At 44.4% G+C, this 20,819-nt stretch overlaps 1 protein-coding gene across 1 annotated transcript in view; it reads right to left on the bottom strand.

Annotated features, from left to right (window-relative positions):
• The window catches only part of LOC110528579 (acid-sensing ion channel 1), a 334,789-nt gene extending 334,126 nt beyond the window's left edge, over positions 1 to 663 (bottom strand). The window contains exon 1 of the mRNA XM_036984198.1: positions 1 to 663. This exon is cut by the window's left edge and continues 864 nt beyond it. The gene's annotated coding sequence lies outside the window, so the exon portion shown is untranslated.
• Positions 664 to 20,819: the final 20,156 nt, after the last annotated feature.

Below are 20,819 nucleotides of genomic sequence, written 5' to 3'. Positions count from 1 at the left end.
CAAATGGCATAAAACAAACGCTGTTTCTCGGGAGACGCTGCTAGTTATATGCCCATATAACACGCTGCGTTCCTTCCCGCCGGCTCCCACTTGTACAAACCTCAAAAAACCATTGCCAATGAAGCCTGCTCTGGCCGTTTTAGTACAGATCATGCAGTTGCATCCTGTCAAATAGCGGGAACTCTACGAGAGACTGTCTTGTTAGATTCCCGGTGAGAAAACAGTGAGCGGGCGCTTCGGTCAGGCATCAACCGCATACAAGCTGCCTTGCATCCTCTCTCAGGAACAGCACCTACTACAACAATGCAATCATCATAAACTCCCCCTTTTTACTGGGATAAGAGGAAACACGATTTAGGATGAAAAAGGTCCGAATTAAATCATGCGTAGGCTAATAATCAGCTAAATGTGTAATTCCAACTCCAACACATTAGGGGGTGAAACGCAGAGGGAACCTCGGAAGCTGTCGACCGAAAACAGCGTTTCCCTGATCGATTAACTTGGATGTCCGAATAGGAGGAGAGCATGGATAGGATGGCACGTGTTTTACATCGGGTGACGAAGTCGGTTGGAAAATACAGACATTTAAGACCCGCACGAGTCTCGGACTGATTCTTGCCTGTCATTAAAAACCACGGCAGCCTGTATCAAAATCACCAACATGTGTGTGTGTTGTTTGTAAGCAACATTCATCAGCGGTAGAAAACAGGGACAGTGTCGCTGAGGCAAGAAGGTAGTGATGGTTCGAACGAACGGTTCATTTTGAACAGTTCTTTTTGGTGAACCTTCGGCAACCGAATCGCATCGGTGAAAGAGCCGTTCATTTGGCCCCCTGATTTGCAGACTGCTACTACTATTTATTTTCAGCTCATAACAACGTTTTTCAGCAGATAAGTTACACAATAATTATCTAAAGAGGGTGAATCCTCACTGCAGAAACAATACATAGTGGGGAGAGCACGTCAATCTGGTTTACGCTCATTTTTTTAGTGCAAAAAAAAACGTCGGCTTGTATTCCTCATTTGTCTTGGTAAAAATGTATTTTGTGTATGTACACCCTGAACGATGGTCTGAACAGTCTCAGAAACGGATTGTTAGTGCTGATGTGAGCTAAACGAGGTGTCTGTCTGCGGACAAAACTGTTACACATGTCAAAATAATAGAATAGGCTACCCACCCACCTATCGACAAAAGTGGTGTAAAGTAATTATGTAAAAATATTTCAAGTACGACTTTAGTCGTTTTTTGGGGTATCTGTATTTTACTATTCATATTTTTGACAACTTTTACTTTTATTCCACTACATTCCTACAGAAAATAATGTACTTTCTACTCCGTACATTTCCCCTGACACCCAAAAGTACCGAATTAATTAAATTAATACAATTTTATTTTCGTGTCAAATCGCCATTTGGCAACCCATCCCTTACGGGATTAATTTACACGTAAACAAACATTACAATGATTCACTATGGTAATTAAATGATCATTCTTCTTCCGGTGTTCTCTGCATTGCGCATCGCATGAAGAGTGAAAAAACATCTATACATAATAATAAATAAGGTTATCCAAAAAAGAATTACGCATGCCGTTTTGGGGTGGCAGGGTAGCCTAGTGGTTAGAGCGTTGGAAGTTCAAATCCCCGAGCTGACAAGGTAAAAATCTGTCGTTCTGCCCCTAAACAGGCAGTTAACCCACTGTTTCTAGGCCGTCATTGAAAATAAGAGTTTGTTCTTAACTGACTTGCCTAGTTAATTAAAGGTCTAAAAAAATACATACCATGTAAAGAAAATATAGAAACAGAAGTCCCTTGATCCCAGTCTGGCACAAAGAGAATATTCATATGGGAGACAAGCCAATACACATGTACCATGTACATAGATCAATATTTTTACTATTTCCTCATTTAATTATCTTTTATTCCAGGCTTTATTTAAATATTCCGCAAACAGAAAAACATTTAAATTTCTCCTCATCACTCAGCCACATAATGCCAATACTAGTTACGTTATGAATGTTTAGCAGGACAGGAAAATGGTCTAATTCTGATCTGACAGACTCACTAAACACAAATGCTTTGTTTGTAAATGATGTCTTTGTTTGTAAATGAGTGTTGGAGTGTGCCCCTGTCTATCAATACATTTAAAAAACAAGACATTTGTGCTGTCTGGTCTGCTTAATATAAGGAATTTGAAATGATTTATACTTTTACTTTTAATACTTAAGTATATTTTAGCAAATACTTTTAAAAAATGTTCTCAAGTTGTATTTTACTGGGTAACTTTCACTTTCACTTGAGTCATTTTCTATGAAAGGTATCTTTACTTTTACTCAAGTATGACAACTGGGTACTTTTTCCACCACTGTTCGGCAACACCCAAGCCTAAGGAAACGGGACCCAAATAATATATCTCATTCTGAAACATTATCAATACTTTTTGATTAGATTGGAATGTAGCCTAACATCCAAATATTGAAGGGAAAGATGCGAAGAGGAGACAGGCTACCCTATAGTGTTGCAGACTGTCAAAGCATTTAGAGAAACGTACTGCCATGAGCCAAGGGTACTCACCCATGAAATTGCTGATAATGCTCTGTGATCCCCATTTGTTTTAGTATTGGCTGTGTGTGACTAGTATGTGTTGTAGTCATCTATTATCTATATCATTTATCATGTATTGAAAGTCTACTGTATGTTGGTAACTTGAGCAGTGTTTTCAATCCAGTACCATTATGAGAATTCTGCGTAGATGCAGCTATGTTGGAAATTAGTTCTGGAATTGTAGGATCCCAGAATGATGGTGTCTCTCAGTTCCAATAGGGAAATGCATTCTAGAATGTGTCGTTTCATTCATACAATCTGTTGGGAGAAACCATTTCTGTATTTAGTATATTCAAGATTATAGTCTACTCTGTGTGCATATTGCCTTTTGATAGAAAGACACACAAGTAATTCACAGGGAGCTGAAAAGTGTCACGGTTAGTTCTGGAGTACAGCTGTTACTGTTTGGCCGTCTGTTGCTGATACCTGGCATGGCGAGCAGAACACTGTTTAATATTTCATTGGGATGACAGTGTTAAGCCAGAGTGGCATGGCATGGGATGGCTTTTCAAATGTTGATGGGAGTTGAGCACAGGCATAGGATTGACTCAGGGAGTCATTTCTGCCAGGATATGCGTGCCGATTGGCCTCACCATCGGTCAGAAAGAGAAGAGAGAGAGAGTGGGTGTAGGAGAAAGAAAGTAGGGAGTGACAGAGAGAAAAAGAGAGAGAGGGCAGAGTGAGAGAGAAGAGAGAGAGAAGAGAGAGAGAGAGAGTGCAGAGAGAGAGAAAAAGAGGGCAGAAAGAGAGAGGGAGCGAGAGAAGAGAGAGAGGGAAGAGAGAGAGAAAAATAGGGCAGAAAGAGAGAGAGGAGAGAGAGAGAACGAAGAGAGAGAGGGGGCAGAGAGAGAGAGAGAGAGAGAGAGAGAGAGAGAGAAGGCTATAGTGTGCCAACTCCCTGGGACCTGGCAGCCTTCCAGAGAGATGAATAGACAGACTCTAGGCCTTCTGTTAGTGCAGTTAGTCTTCAGACTCTAGGCCTTCTACTAGTCCAGTCTCTGTGTAGTCAGTTTTCAGACTCTAGCACCTCTCGTACCTCTCTTTACAGTCAGGTCGTACCTCTCGCTACAGCCATGTCGTACCTCTCTCTACAGCCAGGTCGTACCTCTCGCTACAGCCATGTCGTACCTCTCGCTACAGTCAGGTCGTACCTCTCTCTACAGCCAGGTCGTACCTCTCGCTACAGCCAGGTCGTACCTCTCTCTACAGCCAGGTCGTACCTCTCTATACAGCCAGGTCGTACCTCTCTCTACAGCCAGGTCGTACCTCTCTATATCAGTCAGGTCGTACCTCTCTCTATCAGCCAGGTCATACCTCTCTCTACAGCCTGGTCGTACCTCTCTCTATCAGCCAGGTCGTACCTCTCTCTACAGCCAGGTCGTACCTCTCTCTAGCAGCCAGGTCGTACCTCTCTCTACAGCCTGGTCGTACCTCTTTCTATCAGCCAGGTTGTACCTCTCTCTACAGCCTCTTCGTACCTCTCTCTATCAGCCAGGTCATACCTCTTTCTATCAGCCAGGTCATACCTCTCTCTACAGCCTCTTCGTATCTCTCTCTACAGCCTGGTCGTACCTCTCTCTATCAGCCAAGTCATACCTCTCTCTACAGCCAGGTCGTACCTCTAACTACAGCTTCTTCGTATCTCTCTCTACAGCCTGGTCGTACCTCTCTCTATCAGCCAAGTCATACCTCTCTCTATCAGCCAAGTCATACCTCTCTCTATCAGCCAAGTCATACCTCTCTCTACAGCCAGGTCGTACCTCTATCTACAGCCAGGTTGTACCTCACTCTACTGCCAGGTCGTACCTCTATCTACAGCCAGGTCGTACCTCTCTCTATTGCCAGGTCATACCTCTATCTACAGCCAGGTCGTACCTTTCTCTTCAGGCTTCAGGCACTCATTGACCTCATGTTGTTGCTAAGCTGTCCCCACTAACCCTCCCATTGATTTAACTGTGGAGCCTACACCTGCTTCCAAACAATTGTTGTCTTCGCACACGGACACACACACACACAAGATTGTCAGAGGGTTGGCTTGCCCCGTATACCTGGACAGATGGACTATTAGCTCTAATACCCACCTAGGTTCCCTGTGGATATGCTGAAAGGAAAGATTGGAGGATGGAGGTAACACTGACATTCAAGGACATCCTTAGGCCCTGTCCAGAAATGACCCCTAGACCTAGACTCCAGTCCCTGTAGAGGAGTTAGGGGAGACCTGGGTTGGTTGCCTTAACACTGACATTCAAGGACATCTTTAGGCCCTGTCCAGAAATTACCCCTAGACCTAGACTCCAGTCCCTGTAGAGGAGTTAGGGGAGACCTGGGTTGGTTGTCACACTTTTGACTAATTAATGTATTTCTCAGCCCCAGTATTTCTTACAAGACTATTTTTTCAATATTAGGAGAAAGACCAAGGACTTGGGTTGAAATAGGAACCCTTTATCCTCATATCTTATTCTAACATGGAGTTATACATCGTCAAATACATTCTGTCCACTTGTGACAACCAGCCCCATAACGGGGTTTGTTGTAACACAATATGTGGTTGGTTGTCACAGTGTTTACCCATTCATTTTTTTCAGCAATAAATGAACCAATGTACAACGTTTTAGAAAAAAGTAAAGCGCTTGATTTGATCGAACAGTATTTATTTTCAAACCAAACAAAGTATTTGCTTTGAGATTGTAGCTCTTTACTCCACCCAAATCGTCATATCAATGGTTAATAAAAACGAACAGCAGTAACCATCTACCTAAATGACTACCGACCCGTAGCACTCACATCTGTAGCCATGAAATGCTTTGAAAGGCAGGTCATGGTTCACATCAACACCATCCTCCCAGACACCCTGGACCCACTCTAATTCACACACCGCCCCAACAGATACACAGATGACGCAATCTCTATTGCACTCCACAGTGCCCTTTCCCACCTGGATAATAGGAACACCTATGTGAGAATGCTGTTCATGGACTACAACTCAGCGTTCAACACCATAGTGGCCTCAAAGCTCATCACTAAGCTTAGGACCCTGGGACTAAACACCTCCCTCTGCATCTGGATCCTGGACTTCCTGACGGGCCGCCCCCAGGTGGTGAGGGTGGGCAACAACACGTCCGCCACGCTAATCCTCAACACTGGATCTCCCCAGGGGTGCATGCTCAGTCCCCTCCTGTACTCCATGCTCACTCATGAATGCATGGCCAGGCACAACTCCAACACCCAAGGCCTGATCACCGACGACGACGAGACAGCCTATAGGGAGGAGGTCAGAGACCTGGAAGTGTGGTGCTAGGACAACAACCTCTCCCTCAACCTCAACCTCAACAACCTCAACCTCTCCCTCAATGTCAAATGTCAAGAAGGAGCAAAGGAGCTGATCATAAACAACAGGAAACGGAGGGCCGAACAGACCCCCATTCGCGTCATACATCACTGGGGCCAAGCTTCCTTCCATCCAGGACCTCTATTCTAGGCGGTGTCAGAGGGAAGCCTAAAAAATGGTCAACCCAAGTCATAGACTGTTTTCTTTGCTACCGGTACCGGAGCGCCAAGTCTAGGTCCAAAAGGCTCCATAACAGCTTCTACCCGCTAGCCATAAGACTGCTGAACAGTTAATCAAATGCTGCTACTCGCTGTTTATTATCTATGCATAGTCACTTTACCCCTACCTACATGTACATATTACCTCGACTACACTGTACCCCTGCACATTGACTCTGTACCGGTACCCCCTGTATATAGCCTCCACATTGACTTGGTACCGGTACCCCCTGCATATAGTCTCCACATTGACTCTGTACCGGTACCCCCTGAATATAGCCTCAACATTGACTCTGTACTGGTATCCCCTGTATATAGCCTCCACATTGACACTGTACCCCTGCACATTGACTCTGTACCGGTACCCCCTGAATATAGTCTCCACATTGACTCTGTACTGGTATCCCCTGTATATAGCCTCCACATTGACACTGTACCGGTACCCCCTGTATGTAGCCTCCACATTGACACTGTACCGGTACCCCCTGTATGGAGCCTCCACACTGACTCTGTACCGGTATCCCCTGAATATAGCCTCCACACTGACTCTGTACCGGTACCCCCTGAATATAGCCTCCACATTGACTCTGTACTGGTACCCCCTGTATATAGTCTCCACATTGACTCTGTACTGGTACCCCCTGTATATAGCCTCCACATTGACTCTGTACTGGTACCCCCTGTATATAGCCTCCACACTGACTCTGTACCGGTACCCCCTGAATATAGCCTCCACATTGACTCTGTACTGGTACCCCCTGTATATAGTCTCCACATTGACTCTGTACTGGTACCCCCTGTATATAGCCTCCATATTGACTCTGTACCGGTACCCCCTGTATATAGCCTCCACATTGACTCTGTACCGGTACCCCTGTATGTAGCCTCCACATTGACTCTGTACCGGTACCCCCTGAATATAGCCTCCACATTGACTCTGTACCGGTACCCCCTGTATATAGCCTCCACATTGACTCTGTACCGTAATACCCTGTATATAGCCTCCACATTGACTCTGTACCGGTACCCCCTGTATATAGCCTCCACATTGACTCTGTACCGGTACCCCTGTATGTAGCCTCCACATTGACTCTGTACCGGTACCCCCTGAATATAGCCTCCACATTGACTCTGTACCGGTACCCCTGTATATAGCCTCCACATTGACTCTGTACCGGTACCCCCTGTGTATAGCCTCCACATTGACTCTGTACCGGTACCCCCTGTGTATAGCCTCCACATTGACTCTGTACCGGTACCCCCTGTATATAGCCTCCACATTGACTCTGTACCGTAACACCCTGTATATAGCCTCCACATTGACTCTGTACCTGTACCCCTGTATGTAGCCTCCACATTGACTCTGTACCGGTACCCCCTGAATATAGCCTCCACATTGACTCTGTACCGGTACCCCTGTATATAGCCTCCACATTGACTCTGTACCGGTACCCCCTGTGTATAGCCTCCACATTGACTCTGTACCGGTACCCCCTGTGTATAGCCTCCACATTGACTCTGTACCGGTACCCCCTGTATATAGCCTCCACATTGACTCTGTACCGTAACACCCTGTATATAGCCTCCACATTGACTCTGTACCTGTACCCCTGTATGTAGCCTCCACATTGACTCTGTACCGGTACCCCCTGTATATAGCCTCCACATTGACTCTGTACCGGTACCCCTGTATGTAGCCTCCACATTGACTCTGTACCGGTACCCCCTGAATATAGCCTCCACATTGACTCTGTACCGGTACCCCTGTATATAGCCTCCACATTGACTCTGTACCGGTACCCCCTGTGTATAGCCTCCACATTGACTCTGTACCGGTACCCCCTGTGTATAGCCTCCACATTGACTCTGTACCGGTACCCCCTGTATATAGCCTCCACATTGACTCTGTACCGTAACACCCTGTATATAGCCTCCACATTGACTCTGTACCTGTACCCCTGTATGTAGCCTCCACATTGACTCTGTACCGGTACCCCCTGAATATAGCCTCCACATTGACTCTGTACCGGTACCCCTGTATATAGCCTCCACATTGACTCTGTACCGGTACCCCCTGTGTATAGCCTCCACATTGACTCTGTACCGGTACCCCCTGTGTATAGCCTCCACATTGACTCTGTACCGGTACCCCCTGTATATAGCCTCCACATTGACTCTGTACCGTAACACCCTGTATATAGCCTCCACATTGACTCTGTACCTGTACCCCTGTATGTAGCCTCCACATTGACTCTGTACCGGTACCCCCTGAATATAGCCTCCACATTGACTCTGTACCGGTACCCCCTGTATATAGCCTCCACATTGACTCTGTACCGGTACCCCCCTGTATATAGCCTCCACATTGACTCTGTACCGGTACCCCTGTATGTAGCCTCCACATTGACTCTGTACCGGTACCCCCTGTATATAGCCTCCACATTGACTCTGTACCGGTACACCCTGTATATAGCCTCCACATTGACTCTGTACCGGTACCCCCTGTGTATAGCCTCCACATTGACTCTGTACCGGTACCCCCTGTATATAGCCTCCACATTGACTCTGTACCGGTACCCCCTGTATATAGCCTCCACATTGACTCTGTACCGTAACACCCTGTATATAGCCTCCACATTGACTCTGTACCGGTACCCCTGTATGTAGCCTCCACATTGACTCTGTACCGGTACCCCCTGTATATAGCCTCCACATTGACTCTGTACCGTAATACCCTGTATATAGCCTCCACATTGACTCTGTACCGGTACCCCCTGTATATTGCCTCCACATTGACTCTGTACCGGTACCCCCCTGTATATAGCCTCCACATTGACTCTGTACCGGTACCCCCTTGTATATAGCCTCCACATTGACTCTGTACCGTAATACCCTGTATATAGCCTCCACATTGACTCTGTACCGGTACCCCCTGTATATAGCCTCCACATTGACTCTGTACCGTAATACCCTGTATATAGCCTCCACATTGACTCTGTACCGGTACCCCCTGTATATAGCCTCCACATTGACTCTGTACCGTAATACCCTGTATATAGCCTCCACATTGACTCTGTACCGGTACCCCCTGTATATAGCCTCCACATTGACTCTGTACCGGTACCCCCTGTATATAGCCTCCACATTGACTCTGTACCGTAATACCCTGTATATAGCCTCCACATTGACTCTGTACCGGTACCCCCTGTATATAGCCTCCACATTGACTCTGTACCGTAATACCCTGTATATAGCCTCCACATTGACTCTGTACCGTAATACCCTGTATATAGCCTCCACATTGACTCTGTACCGTAATACCCTGTATATAGCCTCCACATTGACTCTGTACCGTAATACCCTGTATATAACCTCCACATTGACTCTGTACCGGTACCCCCTGTATATAGCCTCCACATTGACTCTGTACCGTAATACCCTGTATATAGCCTCCACATTGACTCTGTACCGTAATACTCTGTATATAGCCTCCACATTGACTCTGTACCGGTACCCCCCTGTATATAGCCTCCACATTGACTCTGTACCGTAATACCCTGTATATAGTCTCGTTATTGTTATTTTATGGTGTTACTTTTTTGTGGGTTTTGACTGTAGTTTATTTAGTAAATATTTTCTTAACTCCTATTTTCTAAAAACGGAATTGTTGGTTAAGGGCTTGTAAGTCAGCATTTCACGGTGTTGTCTAGACCTGTTGTATTTGGTGCATGTGACAAATACAATTTGATTTGATCTGATATTTGGAGTAAAATGAAATCAACATTTGTGCTAACTACATTTTTGGTAAAAAGAAGGAATTGTTTTTTCAAACAGGAACAGGTGTGTGTGAGTGTGAGTGTGTGTGTGTGTGTGTGTTTGTGTGTGTGTGTGTAGGGAGTTCTTAAAGGTGAACTGCACTCACAGATTCAGTATGTGTTTCTTCCGGTGCTCATTGAGAAATGCAGGGCCATTACTGAAGGACAAACAAGAGTGGTCTTTGGGGTGTGGTTCAATGTGGGTGTTTCTTGGGTGTGTCTTTGCCATTCAATCACAACAAACACGCAAGGACAGCACTGGCAAAGCAGACACCCCTGCAGTCCCAGCAGGGCGAGGGGACCCAGAAGCTATGGGGGCCCCCCAGTGGTCGATGGCATATGGACACATAATAAGCCATGATACAAACATTTAGAATTACAGGAAGTTAGCTTTAAAATTGCAACATTTTCTCTCATGGCAAAATGTGAAGAAGAGCAGAAAATTAGCTCAGATTCTTGAAAGTCGGGACAATCATTGTCCAGCAGGGAAACTACATTTTTATAGCAACAAAAAAACTTCAGGATTTGTTGCATTATTTGAGCTTAAAGGGGAATTTTACAAGGGAAGAGATACATTTTTTACATTTTCAAAGTAGTTTAAATATGAGTCATTTCCATGTCAGCTCTATGCCTGGAGACGCCCTTGCCCGGAGAAAAAGATCCCAATTTCAAACTTTTCAAAAAAGGGTTCAAAATTCTAAAAATGGACAATAATGGATTGTCCATTAAAGTTCCCGCACAGTCAATATGAATGACCAAAACATCACCTATTATAATTGTACACTGCTAAAAAGCTCGGAATTGAAGAAATTGTCACTTTTCTCTCATCTCTAATTATCAGGAAGCCTGAAAGAACAGGCTGAGTGGGCGGGGATCTTATATTCATGAGTTCGCCTTGACAGACAGCGCTTTGAAACACCCTTGTGGTCGTTGCCGGGTAACAAGGTTAAATAATAGACCACATGTCATTCCAAGCCTAAATAGGAATACCTTGTCAGTATGCCGCAACCCATTTTTCTCTGCAAAATGCTGTCAGGGTCAACAGAGCTGGTCATGGACTGTTGGATATCAGACAAACAGCTGAAATACACAATTGTATTTCTATTGTTTTGTAACTAAATGCAGAATACAGATCACTGATGCACTTCTTCACAACACATTAGTAAAGCCTGAGTCGTCTTACAAGCTTAGACATAAGGAAATGTACATGAACCTCACTCGAGAGGCCCCTGATCCATTGTTAATGATGGTACAGCATCTGTCTTCAAGACTAGTGTCCTGGCAAGACCCATGGAATGTTCTCCCCAATTGATAAAGCAACTTCACTCTAAATGTGCACTACACACGCGTGACTTGACAGTCATTATCGGTGCAGCCTGTCCACCCCGGAATGAAAAGCAGCCACTGCTGTTGAATGTCTTCATTCTTCTGAAAATAGTGTACCATTAAATGAACACTATGTCATCCGGGTCACAACACAGTGTGCTTTCTATGGATAAAAAGGGGTTAGTTACCAGTATTGTTCTGCCACGTTCTGTTTTAGATACTGTATTTTACGGTTTATAAACAAAGCCGTATGATGTGCACATGTGATGACGGTTTTAAGACCTTACATATTTAAATGAGTTAAGATTATAAGACGCTACCAAAGAAGAAGATGCATAATGCATTTTTATGTAACCTTTATTTATCGAGACACGTCAATTAAGAACAAATTCCCATTTACAGTGACGGCCTACTAAGAGGCAAAAGGCCTCCTGCGGGGACAGGGGGCTGGGATAAAAAAAAAATAATGTTGGAAAAAAAACACATCACGACAAGAAAGACACCACAACACTACATGAAGAGAGACCTATGACAACAACACAACATGGCAGCAGAACATGACAACACAGCATGGTAGCAATACAACATGACAACAACACGGTAGCAACACAACATGACAACAACACGGTAGCAACACAACATGGCAGCAGCACAACATGGTAACAGCACAAACATGGTAAGAACATTCTTGGGCACAGACAACAGCACAAAGGGCAAGAAGGTAGAGCCAACAATATATCACACAAAGCAGCCACAACTGTCAGTAAGAGTGTCCACGAATGAGTCTTTGATTGAAGAGATGGAGATAAAACTGTCTAGTTTGAGTGTTTGTTGCAGCTCGTTCCAGTTGCTAGCTGCAGCGAACTGAAAAGAGGAGCGAACCAGGGATGTGTGTGCTTTGGGGACCTTTAATAGAATGTGACTGGCAGAACAAGTGTTGTATGTGGAGGATGAGGGCTGCAGTAGGTATCTCAGATAGGGGGGAGTGAGGCCTAAGAGGGATTTATAAATAAGCATCAACCAGTGGGCCTTGCACCGGGTATACAGAGGAGTATAGAGTGCGCTTTGTGTCATATAAGAACATCTAGCCGCCCGAGAGCCCCCTTACCTGCCGATCTATAAACTACTCCATAGTCTAGCATGGTCATCTAAATCAGGGTTAGTTTGGCAGCTGGGGTGAAAGAGGAGCGATTACGATAGAGGAAACCAAGTCTAGATTTAACTTTAGCCTGTAGCTTTGATATGTGCTGAGAGAAGGACAGTGCACCGTCTAGGCATACTCCGAAGTACTTGTATGAGGTGACTACCTCAAGATCTAAACCCTCAGAGGTAGTAATCACACCTGTGGGGAGAGGGGCATTCTTCTTACCAAACCACATGACCTTTGTTTTGGAGATGTTCAGAATAATGTTAAGGGCAGAGAAAGCTTGTTGGACACTAAGAAAGCTTTGTTGTAGAGTGTTCAACACAGAATTCGGGAGGGGCGAGCTGAGTCGAAGACTATATATTCTGCATATAAATGGATGAGAGAGCTTCCTACTGCCTGAGCTATGTTGTTGATTTTATTTGAGAAGAGCGTGGGGTCTAGGATCGAGCTTTGGGATACTCCCTTGGTGACAGGCAGTGGCTGAGACAAATCAAATCAAATTTATTTATATAGCCCTTCGTACATCAGCTGATATCTCAAAGTGCTGTACAGAAACCCAGCCTAAAACCCCAAACAGCAAGCAATGCAGGTGTAGAAGCACGGTGGCTAGGAAAAACTCACTAGAAAGGCCAGAACCTAGGAAGAAACCTAGAGAGGAACCAGGCTATGTGGGGTGGCCAGTCCTCTTCTGGCTGTGCCGGGTGGAGATTGTAACAGAACATGGCCAAGATGTTCAAATGAGACAGCAGATGTTCTGACTTTTTACACGGTACTCTTTGAGAGAGGTAGTTAGCAAACCAGGCCAAAGACCCCTCAGAGACACCAATACTCCTTAGCCAGCTCACAAGAATGGAATGGTCTACTGTATCAAAAGCTTTGGCCAAGTCAATAAAAATAGCATCACAACATTTCTTAGAATCAAGGGCAATTGTGACATAATTTAGGACCTTTAAGGTTGCAATGACACATCCATGGCTAGTCCCATTAGAAGGGATGGGAGATGGAGGAGCATCAGGGCTAGTCCCATTAGAATGGATGGGAGATGGAGGAGCATCAGGGCTAGTCCCATTAGAAGGGATGGGAGATGGAGGAGCATCAGGGCTAGTCCCATTAGAATGGATGGGAGATGGAGGAGCATCAGGGCTAGTCCCATTAGAAGGGATGGGAGATGGAGGAGCATCAGGGCTAGTCCCATTAGAAGGGATGAGAGATGGAGGAGCATCAGGGCTAGTCCCATTAGAAGGGATGGGAGATGGAGGAGCATCAGGGCTAGTCCCATTAGAAGGGATGGGAGATGGAGGAGCATCAGGGCTTTAGAAGCAGGAGCATCAGTCCCATTAGAAGGGGTGGGAGATGAGGAAGTGTTGGATGGGCAGAGAGGCATGGCTGATTCAAATAGGAAGCTTGACTTAATGAAGTGGTGATTAAAGAGCTCAGCCATGTGCTTCTTCTCATTAACAACCACATCATCAACATTAAGGGACATGGGATGCTGTGAGGAGGAGGGTTTATTCTCCGGGGTTTTAACCGTTTTCCAGAACTTCTTGGGGTTAGACCCACAGAGAGAGAACTGCTCCTAAAAGTAACTAACTTCTGGATAGCCTGAGTGCACTTATTTCCGATTTGCCTGAATGACAGCCAGACAGCCTGAGTATTGGTGTGCAGAGCCTTTCGCCAAATTGTGTTCTTGAGGTGGAGTAACTCTTGCAGATCACGGTCGAACCAGGGTTGAACTGTTTTTATTTCTCATTTTCTTTACGGGGTTTGTTAACAATACCACTGAAAATATATCTTTGACAGAAAATAAATATAAAAAAGGTCTAAGCGTCTTCGACAGAGGGGATCAAGCTGATTCTATACCATTTTACAGAGGCCAGGTCATGAAGGAAGGCTTGCTCATTAAAGTTTTTCAGCAAGCGTCTATGACAAATCAGGACAGGTCGTTTCACTGAGCAGCCGTTAGAGCACAGACTGTAAAACAGTGATCACTAAGGTCATTACAGAAAACACCAGCCTAGGCCTCCCAGGTGGCGCAGTGGTTAAGGGTGCTGTACTGCAGCGCCAGCTGTGCCACCAGAGACTCTGGGTTCGCGCATCAAGGAGAGTAGTCTTTTCTGGGCGTTTGGGTTCATAGCTTGTGGGATTGGTAATGATCTGTGTCACGTCCTGACCTTAGTTCTTTTTGTATATTTCTATTTTAGGTTGGTCAGGGCATTCTATGTTTTTGTTCTATGTTGGGTATTTCTATGTGTTTGGCCTGGTATGGGTCCCAATCAGAGGCAGCTGTCAATCGTTGTCTCTGATTGAGAAACATACTTAGGTAGCCTGTTTTCCCACTCTTGTTTGTGGGTGGTTGTTTTCTGTTTAGTGTATGTCACCTTACAGAACTGTTTTGTTTCTTCCATTTTACTTTGTTATTTTGTTTTTGTGCGTTCAGTCAATAAATTATGACGGAAACTTACCACGCTGCGTATTGGTCCGATCCTTCTTACTCTTCCTCAGACGAAGAGGAGATTCGTTACAATCTGAGAGAAATTTAGGGAGTCCCATTGTTTTAAGACTTGGTCAGGTAGTTTAAGCATGTCCCAGTTTAGGTCACCCCGCAGGACAAATTCAGACTTAGTGTAAGGGGCCAGGAGAGAGCTTAGGGCAGGTAGGGTACAGGCCGGTGCTGATGGTGGACGATAGCACCCAGCACCAGTCAACAAAGATCTATTTGAAAGCTTAATGCTTAAAACCAGCAAATAAAATTGTTTGGGGACAGACTTGGTGGAGACAACTGAGCACTGCAGGTGGCAGGTAGCCTAGCAGTTAAGAGTGTTGGACCAGTAACCAAAAGGTTGCTGGTTTGACTCCCCGAGCTGACTAGTTGAAATATCTATCGCTGTGCCCTTGAGCAATACATTTCTCTCAAAACTTAACCTGTTAAGTCTATAGGGGCGCTATTTCATTATTGGATAAAAAAACGTGCCCGGTTTAAGCGACTATGCATAGAATTGACAGCATTGGAAAGAACACATTCTAAGGTTTCCAAAACTGCAAAGATATTATCTGTGAGTGCCACAGAACTCATTCTACAGGCGAAACCAAGATGAAACTTCGAACAGGAAATGAGCAGAAATCCTGAAGCTCTGTTTTCAAATGTCTCCTTATATGGCTGTGAATGCAGCAGGAACGAGACTGCCCTTTCTGTGGTTTCTTCAAGATGTCTGCAGCATTGTGACGTATTTGTAGGCACATCATTGGAAGATTGGCCATAAGAGACTACATTTTCCAGGGGTCCGCCCGGTGTCCTTTGTCTAAATTCGTGCGTAATCTTCAATTGCGGTCATTATCTCCTGGGATTCAGAACAGAAAGCACACTTCCACTAAGGATATATCATCGAAGAGATATGTGAAAAACACCTTGAGGATTGGTTCTAAACAACGTTTGCCATGTTTCAGTCGATATTATGGAGTTAATTTGGAAAAAAGTTTGGCGTAATTGATGACTGGATTTTCGGGTTTTTTTTGGTAGCCAAACGTGACGCACCAAACGGAGCGATTTCTCTCTCTAAAAAAAATAATCTTTCAGGAAAAACTGAACATTTGCTATCTAACAGTCTCCTCATTGAAAACATCTGAAGTTCTTCAAAGGTAAATTATTTTATTTAATGCTTTTATGGTTTTTGTGAAAAATGTTGCCTGCTAATTGCTAACGCTAATGCTAACGCTAAATGCTACGCTAGCTAGCTACTGTTACACAAATGATTGTTTTCCTATGGTTGAGAAGCATATTTTGAAAATCTGAGATGACAGTGTTGTTAACAAAATGCTAAGCTTGAGAGCTAGCATATTTATTTCATTTACGATTTTCATGAATAGTTAACGTTGCGTTATGGTAATGAGCTTGAGTCTGTATTCACGATCCCGGATCCGGGATGGGGAGATCAGAGAGGTTTTAAAAGATGTCTGGAGATTTGGTCAACTCTGTTTTGTCTAAAATTGTAAATGAATCAGGAATGAGCAGAGTCAGCTATACCCAGTGCTTCATTTGAGGTGGACCCTGCTGGAAAATGCAGCTCTCCTTTTTTGTACTGTTTCGTTCAGGGACCTATTTCGTCAGATTTCATGGCATGAACAATAAATTGTAAATTTTTGCAATGTAAAAATTTGAATAAAAGAGATCAAAGTTAATTAGAGTAGCCTCTTGCCGGGGTTTATGGTTTGTGCAACATTGTATGTTTGGGACCAACACGTGTGTAAGGGTTTTCCTGTGGTGAAGGAGAGGCGGACCAAAATGCGGCGTGGTGGTTATTCATGTTTTTAATACAGACGACTATACATGAACAGACTAAACAAAACAAGAAAAGTGAAAACCTAAACAGTCCTATCTGGTGCAAACACAGAGACAGGAACAATCACCCACAAACACACAGTGAAACCCAGGCTACCTAAGTATGATTCTCAATCAGAGACAACTACTGACACCTGCCTCTGATTGAGAACCATACTAGGCCCGAAACATAGAAATACCCAAAACCTAGAAAAACAAACATAGACTGCCCACCCAACTCACGCCCTGACCATACTAAATAAATACAAAACAAAGGAAATAAAGGTCAGATCGTGACAACGTGGTTGTGTGAGAAGCGCGTCTGTGTCTCTCGAACGAGATTTACATTCCATGATCTCTGCGCCTCTCTCTGCTCTGATAGACATGAATGACCCTGCAACTGTCATCTCTCCAGCGCTGCACTTCATAATTTACTTCCTTATAGAATCATAGCTGCGCGGAGCGTTCTGGAGGAGCTGTAGCACCCATGATACATTGAAATACATTTGGAAAGAAAATGGCTCCTGCTGTAGGTTACCAAAATATTTGATCAACTTCCAAATAGGCCTATTTGAGAGGAGATTTTGGCACAAGCGCAACGGCCTTCACCAGCACGTGAGTTGCGCGTAATTGGGTGAGTCAGTGAAAGCATGGAAAAGCATTTTTAGGACTATAATTTCCTCCTCATATTATAGCCTACAATATGTGTTTCCACACACCTAGGCCTGGGCTATTGATGGATTCAAGACAAGGACACTTTTATTGATCTCAGATTCTCAGCCTGTCATTTCCATCATTTATTATGGTGCTTTTATGACAACTGAGAACTTGAAAAAAAAAACTGAGTTCTAATCATGACGCCAGTGATCTTCAGCGGATTTCCATGTTTTGAACGAGGCATTAAAAAAGATTATGCCAAAGTCTCCAGTCATGTAAAAGGAGGTAGAATTGCATGAAATGCGTTTATAAATGGCCAAATTCTTCCCTGACCCAAGGCCACTAAAAATGTTCTCCTTGTGTGCAATGTCTGTAAGTGCCGCTACTCGACTGCTCTATGCCATTACACAAATGCGATGATATGCATACACTGCTTTATTATAAAGGTGATTTATTTTTCATGCGTTCCGGTACCTCAGGTCACCCCCTCTTGAGCTCACTTTTTGCTTCTGCACCTCCCGATTTAGAAATTAAGCACAGGCTATACCATAAGGGCACCTTATTCATGTCCTCATTAGATGTACAGTGCCTTCAGAAAGTATTCAAACCCTCAACTTTTTCCACATTTTGTTGTGTTATAGCTTGAATTCAAAATAGATTAAATTGAGATTGTGTGTCGATGTCCTACACACAATACCCAATGATGTCAAAGTGGAATTGTGTTTTTTATTTTATTTTTTACAAATTAATCAAAAATGACAAGCTGAAATGTCTTGAGTCAATAAGTATTCAACTCCTTCATTATGGCCTAAATAAGTTCAGGAGTAGAAATGTGCTTAACGAGTCACGCAATACCTTGCATGGACTAACTCCATGTGCAATAATAGTGTGAATTTCAAACACAGATTCAACCACAAAGACCAGGTAGGTTTTCCAATGCCTTGTAAAGAAGGGTTCACCTACTGGTACATGGGTAGAAAGACAAAAAGCAGACATTGAATATCCCTTTGAGCATGGTGAAGTTATTAATTACACTGTATCAATACACCCAGTCACTACAAAGGTACTGCCTGGCCGGTTCCCCTCTCTCTACTGGGAATCTCTGCCTCTAACCTTATTACGGGGGCTGAATCACTGGCTTACTGGTGCTCTTCCATGCGTCACTTGAGGGGGTTGAATCACTGACATGATCTTCCTGTCCATGGGCTATACTCGGCCTTGTCTCAGGGTAGTAGATTGATGGTTGAAGATATCCCTCTAGTGGTGTGAGGGCTGTGCTTTGGCAAAGTGGGTGGGGTTATATCCTGCCTGTTTGGCAGGCACAGTGTATCCCACACCGCTCCTGTCTCAGCCTCCAGTATTTATGATGCAGTAGTTTATGTGTCCGGGGGCTAGGGTCAGTCTGTTATATCTGGAGTATTTCTCCTGTCTCATCCGGTGTCCTGTGTGAATTTAAGTATGCTCTCTCTAATTCAAATATTCTCTCTCTCTCTCTAATTCAAATATTCTCTCTCTCTCTCTCTCTCTCTCTCTCTCTCTCTCAGCAACATTGATGAGGGTGGTAGTTTCTATACAGCTGGAAATAAGCATTTGTTCTTAACTGACTTGCCTAGTTGAATAAAGGTTAAATCTCTCTCTCTCTCTCTCTCTCTCAGGACTACCTGGCCTGATGACTCCTTGCTGTCCAGTCCACCTGGTCGTGCTGCTGCTCCAGTTTCAACTGTTCTGCCTGCGGCTATGGAACCCTGACCTGTTCACTGGACGTGCTACCTTGTCCCAGACCTTCTGTTTTGGACTCTATCTACCGCACCTGCTGTCTCTAACTCTGAATGATCGGCTATGAAAAGCCAACTGACATCTACTCCTGAGGTGCTGTCCTGTTGCACCCTCTACAGCTTCTGTGATTATTATTATATGACCCTTCTGGCCATCTATGAACATTTGAACATCTTGGCCATGTTCTGTTATAATGAGGACTGGCCACCCCTCAGAGCCTGGTTCCTCTCTAGGTTTCTTCCTAGTTTCTGGCCTTTCTAGGGAGTTTTTCCTAGCCACCGTGCTTCTACACCTGCATTGCTTGCTGTTTGGAGTTTTAAGCGGTACAGCACTTTGTGACATCAGCCAATGTAAAAAGGGCTTTATAATTAGATTTGATAGATATGATTGATACAGGCGACCTTCCTATCTTAGTTGCTGGAGAGGAAGGACACCATTCAGGGATTTCACCATGAGGCCAATGGTGACTTTAAGACAGTTAAGAGTTGAATGGCTGTTATAGGAGAAAACAGAGGATGGATCAACAGCATTGTCGTTACTCCACAATACTAACCTAAATGATTGAAAATAAGGAAGCTTGTACAGAATAAAAATATTCCAGAACATGCATCCTGTTTGCTAAATAAGAAATTCCCTTTATGTTCTGAATACAAAGTGTAATGCTTGGGGCAAATCCAACACATCACTGAGAACCACTCTTCATATTTTCAAGCATGATGGTGGCTGCATCATGTTATGGGTATGCTTGTCAATATATGAGAAAATTATTTTATCACTGTTCTGCAACATATGTTTATCACTGTTCTGCCCCCGTCCACACAGGAGGTCTTTTGGTAGGCCGTCATTGTAAATATTTTTTTTCATGTTTTTTTTTTTTAACTGACATGCCTAGTTAAATAAAGGTTAAATAAAATAAAGACTGCACTGACCTTGTGTTTATCCAACACAGCAGCTAGCTAGCATAGCTTGGGGATAGCTACAGATGGTTAGCCTATCTAGCTAGCTGATATTGGGCTGTCAAATCACAGTTATGCCAAATTGCCAAGAAGGCAAGAAGTACCCGTGTCTGGAATGTTTTTCATAAGACATATTCTACAACATGTTATCATGGAAACGATATCAACAACTGCGAGTTGAATGCCAGGTCTTCAGTTAGCTCAGCTGTCAACACAATATTATAGTCACACAAGACTGGAGGTTCTGCCCAAGACTGGAGGCTCTTCTCTGCCAAGACTGGAGGCTCTGCCCAAGACAGGAAGCTCTGCTCTGCATAAGACTGGAGGCTCTGCCTAAGATTGGAGGCTCTGCACTGCCTAAGACTGGAGGCTCTGCCCAAGACAGGAAGCTCTGCTCTGCCTAAAACTGGAGGCTCTGCACTGCCTAAGACTGGAGGCTCTGCCTAAGATTGGAGGCTCTGCACTGCCTAAGACTGGAGGCTCTGCCCAAGACAGGAAGCTCTGCTCTGCCTAAAACTGGAGGCTATGCACTGCCTAAGACTGGAGGCTCTGCCTAAGATTGGAGGCTCTGCACTGCCTAAGACTGGAGGCTCTGCCCAAGACAGGAAGCTCTGCTCTGCCTAAGACTGGAGGCTCTGCCTAAGATTGGAGGCTCTGCACTGCCTAAGACTGGAGGCTC

This window comes from Oncorhynchus mykiss, chromosome 7 (assembly GCF_013265735.2).
Source record: "Oncorhynchus mykiss isolate Arlee chromosome 7, USDA_OmykA_1.1, whole genome shotgun sequence".
Classification (NCBI taxonomy): domain Eukaryota; kingdom Metazoa; phylum Chordata; class Actinopteri; order Salmoniformes; family Salmonidae; genus Oncorhynchus; species Oncorhynchus mykiss.
Note: the sequence above shows the minus strand (reverse complement) of the source record. Positions and strands in the feature narration are given on the sequence as shown.